We start from the raw sequence: 13,398 nt of genomic DNA, 5'->3' as shown, positions 1-13,398 counted from the left end.
ACTTCAGAATTACTGGGTTTGCTGTTAACGCTGAATCAAGGCACCCCAGCCGACGCTGTGGGCGTAATAATCGAGCTCGACACAGTCTGCAAAAGAAATAATTTTAGCAGAGCGTGGTTTCGATCCACGGACCTCTGGGTTATGGGCCCAGCACGCTTCCACTGCGCCACTCTGCTGGCTGGGGTTGCGCTGGCTCTTCGCCACGTGACGTGGGACACTTGGAAAGCGTTGTCTGCGTCGCTTTCACACGCCTGTACTTAATTGCGTATCATCTCCCACAGCTCTCAGCTTGACTTGTCTCGACTTTGCTCGACTGACGCTACGCTGACGCTTGCAGGCTGCGATATTTACCACGATTGACTCGACATGCAGCTGCGAGATGCACAGGAGTAACAAAGCACTCCACGATGCGTCGACATACGAAATCCACTGCCCAGCTACGCGTCGGCAACCAACAAAATGCCGACCCTGCCAGGATTCGAACCTGGAATCTTCTGATCCGTAGTCAGACGCGTTATCCGTTGCGCCACAGGGCCAGTGGCAGCATTTCTTTCTACGAGGCAAGTGCAATTGGCGAAGAAACGTGTTCTCCATGGCTGAGCAAGCTCCCAAGGAAGGTACCTCTCGTCCAGCTGCGTGGCCGCAGTGCGCCTGCAGAGCTTAGAGCTTGCCACGCATCTGCTCTCGCTGTTCGACAGGTAGCAGAAGGCAAGGCGCGCGTTTTCCCGCGTTTTCTCGACGACCAGAGCCGGTTGATGTGCATGTAAGCGTAGCATATGAAACAAGAATAGCACGAAGCATTGGTAGTCAGGTGCCAAAGTCGCAGTATGGCATCAGGTGGCGATCGTATGTTTCTGTGGCCACCACTGGTTTGCAGCAAAGTGAATACCGCTAACTGAAAACACTGTGTCGTAGCCCCAGTGGCGCAATTGGTTAGCGCACGGTACTTATAAGGCAGTAGCCGTGAGCAATGCCGGGGTTGTGAGTTCGAGCCTCACCTGGGGCATACTTTTATTTCTTAGCAGCTGTCTCTGACAGCAACAGGAGGCTAGGTTTGAGATGTATCAGCTATTTGAGTAACATAATTGTGCATTCGAGACGATAGCTGCGTCTTCCTCGGTAGTATAGTGGTTAGTATCCCCGCCTGTCACGCGGGAGACCGGGGTTCGATTCCCCGCCGGGGAGGCACATCCGATTTTTAATTGCTGCTTTTTCACTCTCCGAACTTAGTGTAGGACGTTTGCGGCTACTTGCACCATATCTCTCGCACACAGGCACCTGTTTACATCGCATCCTCGGTAGTATAGTGGTTAGTATCGCCGCCGCTCACGCGGGAGACCGGGGTTCGATTCCCCGCCGGGGAGATGCGATTTTTATCTCACAAACCCGTTCGAGTGTTGCGCGTATGGGGGTCGTAAGAGCATTAACTTTGCGATCAAGGAGTGTAGTTGGTGCAAAATCTTAAAAAATGCTACATCTTAGGAAGTGGTTCTCGCATTCTTCACACTTCAGAATTACTGGGTTTGCTGTTAACGCTGAATCAAGGCACCCCAGCCGACGCTGTGGGCGTAATAATCGAGCTCGACACAGTCTGCAAAAGAAATAATTTTAGCAGAGCGTGGTTTCGATCCACGGACCTCTGGGTTATGGGCCCAGCACGCTTCCACTGCGCCACTCTGCTGGCTGGGGTTGCGCTGGCTCTTCGCCACGTGACGTGGGACACTTGGAAAGCGTTGTCTGCGTCGCTTTCACACGCCTGTACTTAATTGCGTATCATCTCCCACAGCTCTCAGCTTGACTTGTCTCGACTTTGCTCGACTGACGCTACGCTGACGCTTGCAGGCTGCGATATTTACCACGATTGACTCGACATGCAGCTGCGAGATGCACAGGAGTAACAAAGCACTCCACGATGCGTCGACATACGAAATCCACTGCCCAGCTACGCGTCGGCAACCAACAAAATGCCGACCCTGCCAGGATTCGAACCTGGAATCTTCTGATCCGTAGTCAGACGCGTTATCCGTTGCGCCACAGGGCCAGTGGCAGCATTTCTTTCTACGAGGCAAGTGCAATTGGCGAAGAAACGTGTTCTCCATGGCTGAGCAAGCTCCCAAGGAAGGTACCTCTCGTCCAGCTGCGTGGCCGCAGTGCGCCTGCAGAGCTTAGAGCTTGCCACGCATCTGCTCTCGCTGTTCGACAGGTAGCAGAAGGCAAGGCGCGCGTTTTCCCGCGTTTTCTCGACGACCAGAGCCGGTTGATGTGCATGTAAGCGTAGCATATGAAACAAGAATAGCACGAAGCATTGGTAGTCAGGTGCCAAAGTCGCAGTATGGCATCAGGTGGCGATCGTATGTTTCTGTGGCCACCACTGGTTTGCAGCAAAGTGAATACCGCTAACTGAAAACACTGTGTCGTAGCCCCAGTGGCGCAATTGGTTAGCGCACGGTACTTATAAGGCAGTAGCCGTGAGCAATGCCGGGGTTGTGAGTTCGAGCCTCACCTGGGGCATACTTTTATTTCTTAGCAGCTGTCTCTGACAGCAACAGGAGGCTAGGTTTGAGATGTATCAGCTATTTGAGTAACATAATTGTGCATTCGAGACGATAGCTGCGTCTTCCTCGGTAGTATAGTGGTTAGTATCCCCGCCTGTCACGCGGGAGACCGGGGTTCGATTCCCCGCCGGGGAGGCACATCCGATTTTTAATTGCTGCTTTTTCACTCTCCGAACTTAGTGTAGGACGTTTGCGGCTACTTGCACCATATCTCTCGCACACAGGCACCTGTTTACATCGCATCCTCGGTAGTATAGTGGTTAGTATCGCCGCCGCTCACGCGGGAGACCGGGGTTCGATTCCCCGCCGGGGAGATGCGATTTTTATCTCACAAACCCGTTCGAGTGTTGCGCGTATGGGGGTCGTAAGAGCATTAACTTTGCGATCAAGGAGTGTAGTTGGTGCAAAATCTTAAAAAATGCTACATCTTAGGAAGTGGTTCTCGCATTCTTCACACTTCAGAATTACTGGGTTTGCTGTTAACGCTGAATCAAGGCACCCCAGCCGACGCTGTGGGCGTAATAATCGAGCTCGACACAGTCTGCAAAAGAAATAATTTTAGCAGAGCGTGGTTTCGATCCACGGACCTCTGGGTTATGGGCCCAGCACGCTTCCACTGCGCCACTCTGCTGGCTGGGGTTGCGCTGGCTCTTCGCCACGTGACGTGGGACACTTGGAAAGCGTTGTCTGCGTCGCTTTCACACGCCTGTACTTAATTGCGTATCATCTCCCACAGCTCTCAGCTTGACTTGTCTCGACTTTGCTCGACTGACGCTACGCTGACGCTTGCAGGCTGCGATATTTACCACGATTGACTCGACATGCAGCTGCGAGATGCACAGGAGTAACAAAGCACTCCACGATGCGTCGACATACGAAATCCACTGCCCAGCTACGCGTCGGCAACCAACAAAATGCCGACCCTGCCAGGATTCGAACCTGGAATCTTCCGATCCGTAGTCAGACGCGTTATCCGTTGCGCCACAGGGCCAGTGGCAGCATTTCTTTCTACGAGGCAAGTGCAATTGGCGAAGAAACGTGTTCTCCATGGCTGAGCAAGCTCCCAAGGAAGGTACCTCTCGTCCAGCTGCGTGGCCGCAGTGCGCCTGCAGAGCTTAGAGCTTGCCACGCATCTGCTCTCGCTGTTCGACAGGTAGCAGAAGGCAAGGCGCGCGTTTTCCCGCGTTTTCTCGACGACCAGAGCCGGTTGATGTGCATGTAAGCGTAGCATATGAAACAAGAATAGCACGAAGCATTGGTAGTCAGGTGCCAAAGTCGCAGTATGGCATCAGGTGGCGATCGTATGTTTCTGTGGCCACCACTGGTTTGCAGCAAAGTGAATACCGCTAACTGAAAACACTGTGTCGTAGCCCCAGTGGCGCAATTGGTTAGCGCACGGTACTTATAAGGCAGTAGCCGTGAGCAATGCCGGGGTTGTGAGTTCGAGCCTCACCTGGGGCATACTTTTATTTCTTAGCAGCTGTCTCTGACAGCAACAGGAGGCTAGGTTTGAGATGTATCAGCTATTTGAGTAACATAATTGTGCATTCGAGACGCTAGCTGCGTCTTCCTCGGTAGTATAGTGGTTAGTATCCCCGCCTGTCACGCGGGAGACCGGGGTTCGATTCCCCGCCGGGGAGGCACATCCGATTTTTAATTGCTGCTTTTTCACTCTCCGAACTTAGTGTAGGACGTTTGCGGCTACTTGCACCATATCTCTCGCACACAGGCACCTGTTTACATCGCATCCTCGGTAGTATAGTGGTTAGTATCGCCGCCGGTCACGCGGGAGACCGGGGTTCGATTCCCCGCCGGGGAGATGCGATTTTTATCTCACAAACCCGTTCGAGTGTTGCGCGTATGGGGGTCGTAAGAGCATTAACTTTGCGATCAAGGAGTGTAGTTGGTGCAAAATCTTAAAAAATGCTACATCTTAGGAAGTGGTTCTCGCATTCTTCACACTTCAGAATTACTGGGTTTGCTGTTAACGCTGAATCAAGGCACCCCAGCCGACGCTGTGGGCGTAATAATCGAGCTCGACACAGTCTGCAAAAGAAATAATTTTAGCAGAGCGTGGTTTCGATCCACGGACCTCTGGGTTATGGGCCCAGCACGCTTCCACTGCGCCACTCTGCTGGCTGGGGTTGCGCTGGCTCTTCGCCACGTGACGTGGGACACTTGGAAAGCGTTGTCTGCGTCGCTTTCACACGCCTGTACTTAATTGCGTATCATCTCCCACAGCTCTCAGCTTGACTTGTCTCGACTTTGCTCGACTGACGCTACGCTGACGCTTGCAGGCTGCGATATTTACCACGATTGACTCGACATGCAGCTGCGAGATGCACAGGAGTAACAAAGCACTCCACGATGCGTCGACATACGAAATCCACTGCCCAGCTACGCGTCGGCAACCAACAAAATGCCGACCCTGCCAGGATTCGAACCTGGAATCTTCTGATCCGTAGTCAGACGCGTTATCCGTTGCGCCACAGGGCCAGTGGCAGCATTTCTTTCTACGAGGCAAGTGCAATTGGCGAAGAAACGTGTTCTCCATGGCTGAGCAAGCTCCCAAGGAAGGTACCTCTCGTCCAGCTGCGTGGCCGCAGTGCGCCTGCAGAGCTTAGAGCTTGCCACGCATCTGCTCTCGCTGTTCGACAGGTAGCAGAAGGCAAGGCGCGCGTTTTCCCGCGTTTTCTCGACGACCAGAGCCGGTTGATGTGCATGTAAGCGTAGCATATGAAACAAGAATAGCACGAAGCATTGGTAGTCAGGTGCCAAAGTCGCAGTATGGCATCAGGTGGCGATCGTATGTTTCTGTGGCCACCACTGGTTTGCAGCAAAGTGAATACCGCTAACTGAGAACACTGTGTCGTAGCCACAGTGGCGCAATTGGTTAGCGCACGGTACTTATAAGGCAGTAGCCGTGAGCAATGCCGGGGTTGTGAGTTCGAGCCTCACCTGGGGCATACTTTTATTTCTTAGCAGCTGTCTCTGACAGCAACAGGAGGCTAGGTTTGAGATGTATCAGCTATTTGAGTAACATAATTGTGCATTCGAGACGCTAGCTGCGTCTTCCTCGGTAGTATAGTGGTTAGTATCCCCGCCTGTCACGCGGGAGACCGGGGTTCGATTCCCCGCCGGGGAGGCACATCCGATTTTTAATTGCTGCTTTTTCACTCTCCGAACTTAGTGTAGGACGTTTGCGGCTACTTGCACCATATCTCTCGCACACAGGCACCTGTTTACATCGCATCCTCGGTAGTATAGTGGTTAGTATCGCCGCCGGTCACGCGGGAGACCGGGGTTCGATTCCCCGCCGGGGAGATGCGATTTTTATCTCACAAACCCGTTCGAGTGTTGCGCGTATGGGGGTCGTAAGAGCATTAACTTTGCGATCAAGGAGTGTAGTTGGTGCAAAATCTTAAAAAATGCTACATCTTAGGAAGTGGTTCTCGCATTCTTCACACTTCAGAATTACTGGGTTTGCTGTTAACGCTGAATCAAGGCACCCCAGCCGACGCTGTGGGCGTAATAATCGAGCTCGACACAGTCTGCAAAAGAAATAATTTTAGCAGAGCGTGGTTTCGATCCACGGACCTGTGGGTTATGGGCCCAGCACGCTTCCACTGCGCCACTCTGCTGGCTGGGGTTGCGCTGGCTCTTCGCCACGTGACGTGGGACACTTGGAAAGCGTTGTCTGCGTCGCTTTCACACGCCTGTACTTAATTGCGTATCATCTCCCACAGCTCTCAGCTTGACTTGTCTCGACTTTGCTCGACTGACGCTACGCTGACGCTTGCAGGCTGCGATATTTACCACGATTGACTCGACATGCAGCTGCGAGATGCACAGGAGTAACAAAGCACTCCACGATGCGTCGACATACGAAATCCACTGCCCAGCTACGCGTCGGCAACCAACAAAATGCCGACCCTGCCAGGATTCGAACCTGGAATCTTCTGATCCGTAGTCAGACGCGTTATCCGTTGCGCCACAGGGCCAGTGGCAGCATTTCTTTCTACGAGGCAAGTGCAATTGGCGAAGAAACGTGTTCTCCATGGCTGAGCAAGCTCCCAAGGAAGGTACCTCTCGTCCAGCTGCGTGGCCGCAGTGCGCCTGCAGAGCTTAGAGCTTGCCACGCATCTGCTCTCGCTGTTCGACAGGTAGCAGAAGGCAAGGCGCGCGTTTTCCCGCGTTTTCTCGACGACCAGAGCCGGTTGATGTGCATGTAAGCGTAGCATATGAAACAAGAATAGCACGAAGCATTGGTAGTCAGGTGCCAAAGTCGCAGTATGGCATCAGGTGGCGATCGTATGTTTCTGTGGCCACCACTGGTTTGCAGCAAAGTGAATACCGCTAACTGAGAACACTGTGTCGTAGCCCCAGTGGTATTCTGGCTTTAGCCGTCGCCGCGGTCGGACGTGCTTGTTGCTTGCTCCGCACACGCTAGCGCAATCGCCGGTGTTTTGTGTTTACGTACAACTGTCTGTGCATTTTCGTAGTGTTATTGCATTTGGTGGTCCTGATAAGTGTTTGTGAAGCGTTATTGTCCATTCTCCGTTTCGTTCTTCGTCGCGATTTCGGTTTGTACCGGAATTTCGTCGGCACAGAAGATCATGTCTGACACCGTCAGGAAGAATACGTTAGTCTTCTCGTTCGAGAAGGAAACCCGGCCGGTCCAACCCACTGCACTGGAGATCCATGACTGGCTCACCGAGGTAATCTGTATCAATTCTGACTCTGTTCACACCACGCAGTTAGATGCTGAAAAATACTGTGTTTATGTTAAATTTCTGAACTCCGTGACTGTCGATAAGTTAATTGCAAAATGGGGTAATTCTGTTGAATTTGTTCATCGAGATGGTTCAACAAGTAATGTTTCTGTACGAAAAGCTGATATCATGTACACCAATGTGAGGATTTTGAACGTTCCTATCGAAGTTGACAATCAGTTGATCAAAGACGCTCTATCTAAATATGGGGAAGTTAAATCCATCTATAACGAAAGATGGTCGAAGCTGTACAAGATACAGTGTTATAATGGCATTAGGTCCGTCGAAATGGAGGTGAAAGCCAATATTCCGTCCCATATATCTGTTGCAGGTCATAAAGCACATGTTGTTTATTCTGGACAGGAGCGTACGTGTAATATTTGTAACGAGACAGGTCATTTTAGACAAGATTGTCCACGCCGTGTTTTTGTCCTCCGGAATAATCTAACACAGCGTCAAAAATTGACCCTTAGCGACGTCTTACCAAGCAGCAACTCCCCTCCTTCTGCTAATGACAGTGGTGCAGGTACTTCTACAATGCCCGCTGTAACTAACACAGAGTTCCCACCTCTGCAAGTAATAACAAGTCACCCTTCTGTTCCCGAATGCGATCTTCAGAATAAGAAACGACCGTTGGAGGTGACTGATGACGGCTCGGACGGCGAGTCCTCCCGCAACTCCCCCTCCACCCGCAAACAGAAGCAGTGTGACGCAGATGTGTTAGAGGAAACAGACGGTACATGTATGGAAATGACGACAGCGGCTAAGACAACCCAACCGCTGTCGGCTGCCGCACAGGTACCAACCGACCACGGAGGCGAAGCAGTAACGGTTGTCGCGGCGACGGACGTGCCGCACTCCGAACCCCATGAGGTGACGGAGCAGAACCGCATTCACGAACTCACCGACCCCCAACCAACCGATTCAGTCAGTGCCCTGGAGTTAGTGCCGGAAGGACAAGGAAGTGGACGTCATGAACAGGACACTGTTGAGGCAGCTTCGGTCTCAACGGCGGTGAAGATAGACAACGCGAAGGACGGTGCGTTGAACCACGATGTCCAAAGACGTAGACTCAAACCGCAACCTAATCTCAAAGCTTCCCGTAACCAAAGCAAACAACAACCTGGAAAAGATGACGCAACGGCCAAGAATGTCCTGTATGAAATTATTACGGAAAAACCTAAGGATGTACCTTCAAGTACCATTAGTGATGGAAAGCCCCTCTGCAAAACTAAAACCCGAGAACTTAGGAATACTCCACCAAACTGAGGATCACATTTCAACAAAAAAAAAAAAAAAAGGGGAAAAAAATATCGTTGAACCGCTTTATGTTCTGATTGTCCTATTGTCTTAGTCATTTTTCGGAGGAACCAAACGCAGTGGTTCATGTATTTTCCATACTCATAGGTATTTTTCTGTAGATTATTCTTGCAGGTGCTTGTTGACGTGGAATATTTTATCCCTTCTAGAAGCGACACAGCTCCCTGTTTTTCTCATTATTTTACAAATTTTTTTTTTTTTTATTCCTTTATGTACATTTTTATGTAAACTAAATGTCCCAGGCGTATACTTTTGCAACTATCAATATTAACAGGATTACATCGACGACTAAAATTGCGGCGCTCAAAGAGTACCTATATGAGTCAGGGACGGACATTGTTTTCCTACAAGAAGTTGTTCTCACTAACCTTACAGTGCCAGGATATTTGTCTATTTCAAATGTCTCGCTTGACACTAACATAGGGACAGCAATTTTAGTCAGGGAGGGGATTCCTGTCACAGATATTGAAAGATTGGAATCCGGCAGAGCGATAGGTATAAAAGTCTTTGGTTTTACTCTTATCAATCTGTATGCCCCTTCCGGCACATCCAATAGAATGGCAAGAGCACAGTTCTTTAAAGACGAGATCATTTATTTATTGCGGAAAAACCCAACGGATCTTATAATCGGCGGTGATTTTAATTGTGTGATCAATAAAAAAGACCAGGTTCCAAATTTTAATAACTGCAATGAATTGAAGCGTTTTGTCACTGTTTTACAGCTTAAAGATGCTTGGGAAATAACGTATCCCACATTTGTGGCTTTCACATATATCGGTCCTCAATCACGAAGTAGAATTGACAGACTCTACATATCGCAAAGTCTAGTCAGCTCTTTCATTAAAGCGGAGACGACTCCTGTCTACTTTTCTGATCATAGTGCCGTGCTTGCTACCGTCAGCCTTACTGCGCAACCTACTCGTCGTTTCAGAAGTCAATGGCACCTTAACATGTCACTGATGCAGGAAGACGGACTCGAGGAAAGTTTGACAGAAGCGTGGGCGATGTGCCTCCGCTCCGTAAACAGGCATGTCTCAGTACTAGACTGGTGGTGCAACAGGGCAAAGCCTAAACTGCGAAAAGTTCTCATCCATTATGGTGCACAACGATCGAAAGACTTGAAAAATTCCATAGAATTTTATTACACCATGCTGCGAAATCTATACGAGCAGGCAGACACTTCCAACATCCGTCTGGTAGATATCAAGCGAACCAAGGCCAAATTGCTCAGCATTAAAAGACAGCAGATGGAGGGTCTGAAAATAAAATCAAAGGCTAAAACAGTCGTGGAGGATGAACATGCTTCCTTGTACCATCTACTGAGGCACGAAAGAAATAGGAGACGCACCTTCATCGATGGACTTCAGTCTGAAAATGGCGAGACACTCACGACTCAGAGAGACATCGTCAATGCAGTGCACAAGTATTACGAAGACCTATACTCAGTCAGTCCTGTATGTGAAGAGTCCTTCGATGATTACCTTAGTTCCATAGCTCCTCAGGTGTCGGACGAGGAAAACGAAAACCTTCTCGTCGAGTGTCCTAACGAAGAAATCTACAGAACCATCTGCAAGTCTCCTTTGAAGAAATCACCGGGACCGGATGGTTTGCCTGTTGAATTTTATATACGATACTGGCCTTTGATTGGTGACATGTTTACCCGAATCACAAACGAGGTACTTCAGGGAAAACAGATACCTTCTGTCTTTAAAGAGAGTACAATAGTACTCATTCCAAAAACTACTGCAAAAACAAACCTTAATAACTTTCGTCCTATCTCTCTGTTAAACTCTGATTATAAAATCATCGGCAGAATTATAAACAACAGACTCTCACAGCTCGCTACAAAGATAGTAAGCCCATACCAGTCATGTGTTCCAAATAGGAGTATTTTTAAAAGCATAGCTGAATATAGAGATGTAATTGCAATCACTGCTGTGACCAATATCAAATGTGCTATCATGTTTATTGACTTCCAGAAAGCTTTTGATCGTGTGGATCATAGATTCCTTAATGCCACACTGAAGAAAATAGGTTTTAATGAGCGCGTCCTAAGTGTGATTAGAAATATTGCAACAGGAATCAGCGCTTGTATCTCAGTCAACAGCCAGAGGACAAAGCAGATCCAGATCAGGCGTGGCGTGCCTCAAGGCAGCCCCCTCTCAATGCTCCTCTTCGTGCTGTCTTTAGAGCCTTTTCTCCGCAGTGTTCATGTCACCCTGACTGGCCTCACATTATCTGCTCACCGAACTGTTATAAACGCCTATGCCGATGATGTCGGAGTCGTAGTGCGTAATGCCGAAGACATTTCGAAATTGGACATACTAATTAAGAAGTACTGTAGCGTCTCCGGAGCGAGTCTCAACGCAAACAAAAGCAAACTTTTAAACCTACGGGGTTTTCAACACACCACATTAGCCTGGGCGACAAAAGTCACCCAGTGCAAAGCGCTGGGAATAACGCTGACGCCTTGTCCATTGAAAATGGCAGCTATCAATTGGAGAAATACGTCAGGACAAATTCTTGGAATAACAAGAGAAAACCTTTCCCGTAATATGAACCAGTTTCAGAGGGTACTTTTCATTAACAACTGCCTCCTCTCCAAAGGTTACTTTACAGCGCAGATCTTCCCGTTACCAAAAATGATTGGAAAACAGATAATGTCTACCATTGCCAGTTATCTGTGGAGAGGTGAAATATTCCGAGTAGCTGCAACAACAGCGACCTTAGATCCCAGGAAAGGAGGTTTAGGTTTAGTTGACATTAGAAATAAGGCGTCTGCACTTTTTATAAAAAGGACCGCCACTATCCTTAGCGACCACGCTGACAGCATCACAACTAAATTATTTGAAGTTGTCAGGCCTGCAAGTCTACAGCCACCGGTGAATGTGCAAAAAATCAATAACCGGCTCCAGCACGTTCGAGTATATTTCGTGGAACTCAGCTATCTTGGCAATGCCATAATCAACTCACGACGGATCACGGCCCGCGATATTCTGTGTCATCGAAGGAAAATGGAGGGGAGAAACAAATTAGAAAGCAAATACCCACATTTTGATTGGGACGCCATATGGGAAAATATTCATATGCGTGGTCTTCCATCCGACGTCAAATCAACATGGTATAAAACAGTGAATGGGACCATCAGCACTAATGAAAGGCTACATGCAATCGGCATTGGCGAAACGAATCTATGTCTTAAATGCAAACTGATAGATACGTTAGTGCACAGATTAACGTGCGGTGGGAATCTACAAATCTGCAATTGGATTAGAGAACAACTTGCATTTCTTACGAGGTCTTCGGTAGAAAATTTTCCCCCTGTGACATTCCTCAGGCCTCAGACTCGCTATTTTCCCGCAGCAAAAAACAACTCCGTCCACTGGTTAATGGGACACTATGTGAACTACGTAATTAATCACCTAGGATCTGACAATTCCATTGAGTTTTACGTGAACTTGAAGTTTGCTTTTTATAGAGCCCTGAAATATAAAGATCACAAGAAGAACTACGGCAATATGCTAAAAATAGTATTTGAGCGACTGGGCATTGGTTGACATGCGGCTGAGATAAACACAAATCATTTCTTTAAGCGAATGGACGCTTGTTTTTCTAAAAACCAGGAAAAAGAAAAAATTACAATTTTCCAGCTTCATATAACCATCAATTATACTCTGCTAACTCAGAAGGCTATTTTGTTTCGTTTCCACAGCAGAAGCCGGAAAAAAAAAACGTTAAAAAGAAAAAAAAAAAAAAAATAAGAACAAGAAACAACAAAAAATCACCATCGTAGGGTACAGATATGGAAGTCTCATTCTTTTAATGGAAGAGGATTTTTCTCCTTTTTTTTTTATTATTATTATACCTATCAAGAAGACAATAAGGCTATGGCAATAGTGCCTTACCATAACACTTATTTTTTGCATTCAATGAAGTTTCTTTCCCTTACAAGAAAAAAAAAAAAAGCGAAAATAAAACAAACAAACTAGTATAAAAAAAAAAAAAAAACTAGAACATGAGCAACCAAATATACACAATCAGCATCCATTGCTTCATGATTACTTTTCTGCTACAAAGAGGCATGTTTTTTGTTGTCAAGAAGCAGTGGGAATAATATATATCTACTAAATAAATACCGCACACGCTACAAGCTATCAGCTTCAATTGCTAATTCCTCAACATCAACTAAATTTATTGTCTAAAATGAAGGATCAATCGGTTTAGGAGTAGGATGAACACAAAGCATAGCTTCCATACTCCGTCAAGAATATTATAATGAAGCAACAGCAACGGGACTGGGGGGAGACATCACGGCCAGGCCTCAAGTCTCAGACCCCTGCCCGTTTTGCCTCCACCCGCCTCATGCTGTTAATCTTCTATTCTCCTTTAAAAAATTAAAAAAAAATAAAAAAAAAAAAAAAAAAGTGGTTAAGGCAAAAAAAAAAAAAAAAAAAGAAAAACAAAAAAAAAAAAAAAAAAAAAGTGGCGCAATTGGTTAGCGCACGGTACTTATAAGGCAGTAGCCGTGAGCAATGCCGGGGTTGTGAGTTCGAGCCTCACCTGGGGCATACTTTTATTTCTTAGCAGCTGTCTCTGACAGCAACAGGAGGCTAGGTTTGAGATGTATCAGCTATTTGAGTAACATAATTGTGCATTCGAGACGCTAGCTGCGTCTTCCTCGGTAGTATAGTGGTTAGTATCCCCGCCTGTCACGCGAGAGACCGGGGTTCGATTCCCCGCCGGGGAGGCAC

At 47.9% G+C, this 13,398-nt stretch overlaps 18 non-coding genes across 18 annotated transcripts; 9 read left to right on the top strand and 9 right to left on the bottom strand.

Annotated features, from left to right (window-relative positions):
* Positions 1 to 104: 104 nt before the first annotated feature.
* On the bottom strand, positions 105 to 176 carry Trnam-cau (transfer RNA methionine (anticodon CAU)). Its single transcript has one exon. It is a non-coding gene; the product is annotated as a tRNA-Met (tRNA).
* A 287-nt stretch (positions 177 to 463) lies between these two features.
* Trnar-acg (transfer RNA arginine (anticodon ACG)) lies at positions 464 to 536 on the bottom strand. Its single transcript has one exon. It is a non-coding gene; the product is annotated as a tRNA-Arg (tRNA).
* A 378-nt stretch (positions 537 to 914) lies between these two features.
* Trnai-uau (transfer RNA isoleucine (anticodon UAU)) lies at positions 915 to 1,006 on the top strand. The gene is given in 2 exon segments: positions 915 to 952; positions 971 to 1,006. It is a non-coding gene; the product is annotated as a tRNA-Ile (tRNA).
* Positions 1,007 to 1,113: 107 nt separating this feature from the next.
* Trnad-guc (transfer RNA aspartic acid (anticodon GUC)) lies at positions 1,114 to 1,185 on the top strand. Its single transcript has one exon. It is a non-coding gene; the product is annotated as a tRNA-Asp (tRNA).
* Positions 1,186 to 1,609: 424 nt separating this feature from the next.
* Trnam-cau (transfer RNA methionine (anticodon CAU)) lies at positions 1,610 to 1,681 on the bottom strand. The gene has a single exon. It is a non-coding gene; the product is annotated as a tRNA-Met (tRNA).
* A 287-nt stretch (positions 1,682 to 1,968) lies between these two features.
* Positions 1,969 to 2,041, bottom strand: Trnar-acg (transfer RNA arginine (anticodon ACG)). The gene has a single exon. It is a non-coding gene; the product is annotated as a tRNA-Arg (tRNA).
* Positions 2,042 to 2,419: 378 nt separating this feature from the next.
* Trnai-uau (transfer RNA isoleucine (anticodon UAU)) lies at positions 2,420 to 2,511 on the top strand. The gene is given in 2 exon segments: positions 2,420 to 2,457; positions 2,476 to 2,511. It is a non-coding gene; the product is annotated as a tRNA-Ile (tRNA).
* A 107-nt stretch (positions 2,512 to 2,618) lies between these two features.
* On the top strand, positions 2,619 to 2,690 carry Trnad-guc (transfer RNA aspartic acid (anticodon GUC)). The gene has a single exon. It is a non-coding gene; the product is annotated as a tRNA-Asp (tRNA).
* A 424-nt stretch (positions 2,691 to 3,114) lies between these two features.
* Trnam-cau (transfer RNA methionine (anticodon CAU)) lies at positions 3,115 to 3,186 on the bottom strand. Its single transcript has one exon. It is a non-coding gene; the product is annotated as a tRNA-Met (tRNA).
* A 287-nt stretch (positions 3,187 to 3,473) lies between these two features.
* Positions 3,474 to 3,546, bottom strand: Trnar-acg (transfer RNA arginine (anticodon ACG)). Its single transcript has one exon. It is a non-coding gene; the product is annotated as a tRNA-Arg (tRNA).
* Positions 3,547 to 3,924: 378 nt separating this feature from the next.
* On the top strand, positions 3,925 to 4,016 carry Trnai-uau (transfer RNA isoleucine (anticodon UAU)). Its single transcript is given in 2 exon segments — positions 3,925 to 3,962; positions 3,981 to 4,016. It is a non-coding gene; the product is annotated as a tRNA-Ile (tRNA).
* Positions 4,017 to 4,123: 107 nt separating this feature from the next.
* On the top strand, positions 4,124 to 4,195 carry Trnad-guc (transfer RNA aspartic acid (anticodon GUC)). Its single transcript has one exon. It is a non-coding gene; the product is annotated as a tRNA-Asp (tRNA).
* Positions 4,196 to 4,619: 424 nt separating this feature from the next.
* Positions 4,620 to 4,691, bottom strand: Trnam-cau (transfer RNA methionine (anticodon CAU)). Its single transcript has one exon. It is a non-coding gene; the product is annotated as a tRNA-Met (tRNA).
* Positions 4,692 to 4,978: 287 nt separating this feature from the next.
* Trnar-acg (transfer RNA arginine (anticodon ACG)) lies at positions 4,979 to 5,051 on the bottom strand. Its single transcript has one exon. It is a non-coding gene; the product is annotated as a tRNA-Arg (tRNA).
* A 378-nt stretch (positions 5,052 to 5,429) lies between these two features.
* Trnai-uau (transfer RNA isoleucine (anticodon UAU)) lies at positions 5,430 to 5,521 on the top strand. The gene is given in 2 exon segments: positions 5,430 to 5,467; positions 5,486 to 5,521. It is a non-coding gene; the product is annotated as a tRNA-Ile (tRNA).
* Positions 5,522 to 5,628: 107 nt separating this feature from the next.
* On the top strand, positions 5,629 to 5,700 carry Trnad-guc (transfer RNA aspartic acid (anticodon GUC)). The gene has a single exon. It is a non-coding gene; the product is annotated as a tRNA-Asp (tRNA).
* Positions 5,701 to 6,483: 783 nt separating this feature from the next.
* Positions 6,484 to 6,556, bottom strand: Trnar-acg (transfer RNA arginine (anticodon ACG)). The gene has a single exon. It is a non-coding gene; the product is annotated as a tRNA-Arg (tRNA).
* Positions 6,557 to 13,322: 6,766 nt separating this feature from the next.
* On the top strand, positions 13,323 to 13,394 carry Trnad-guc (transfer RNA aspartic acid (anticodon GUC)). The gene has a single exon. It is a non-coding gene; the product is annotated as a tRNA-Asp (tRNA).
* The last annotated feature ends 4 nt before the right edge of the window (positions 13,395 to 13,398 follow it).

This window comes from Schistocerca serialis, chromosome 9, assembly GCF_023864345.2.
Source record: "Schistocerca serialis cubense isolate TAMUIC-IGC-003099 chromosome 9, iqSchSeri2.2, whole genome shotgun sequence".
Lineage (NCBI taxonomy): Eukaryota > Metazoa > Arthropoda > Insecta > Orthoptera > Acrididae > Schistocerca > Schistocerca serialis.
This window is presented reverse-complemented; position numbering and strand designations above follow the sequence as displayed.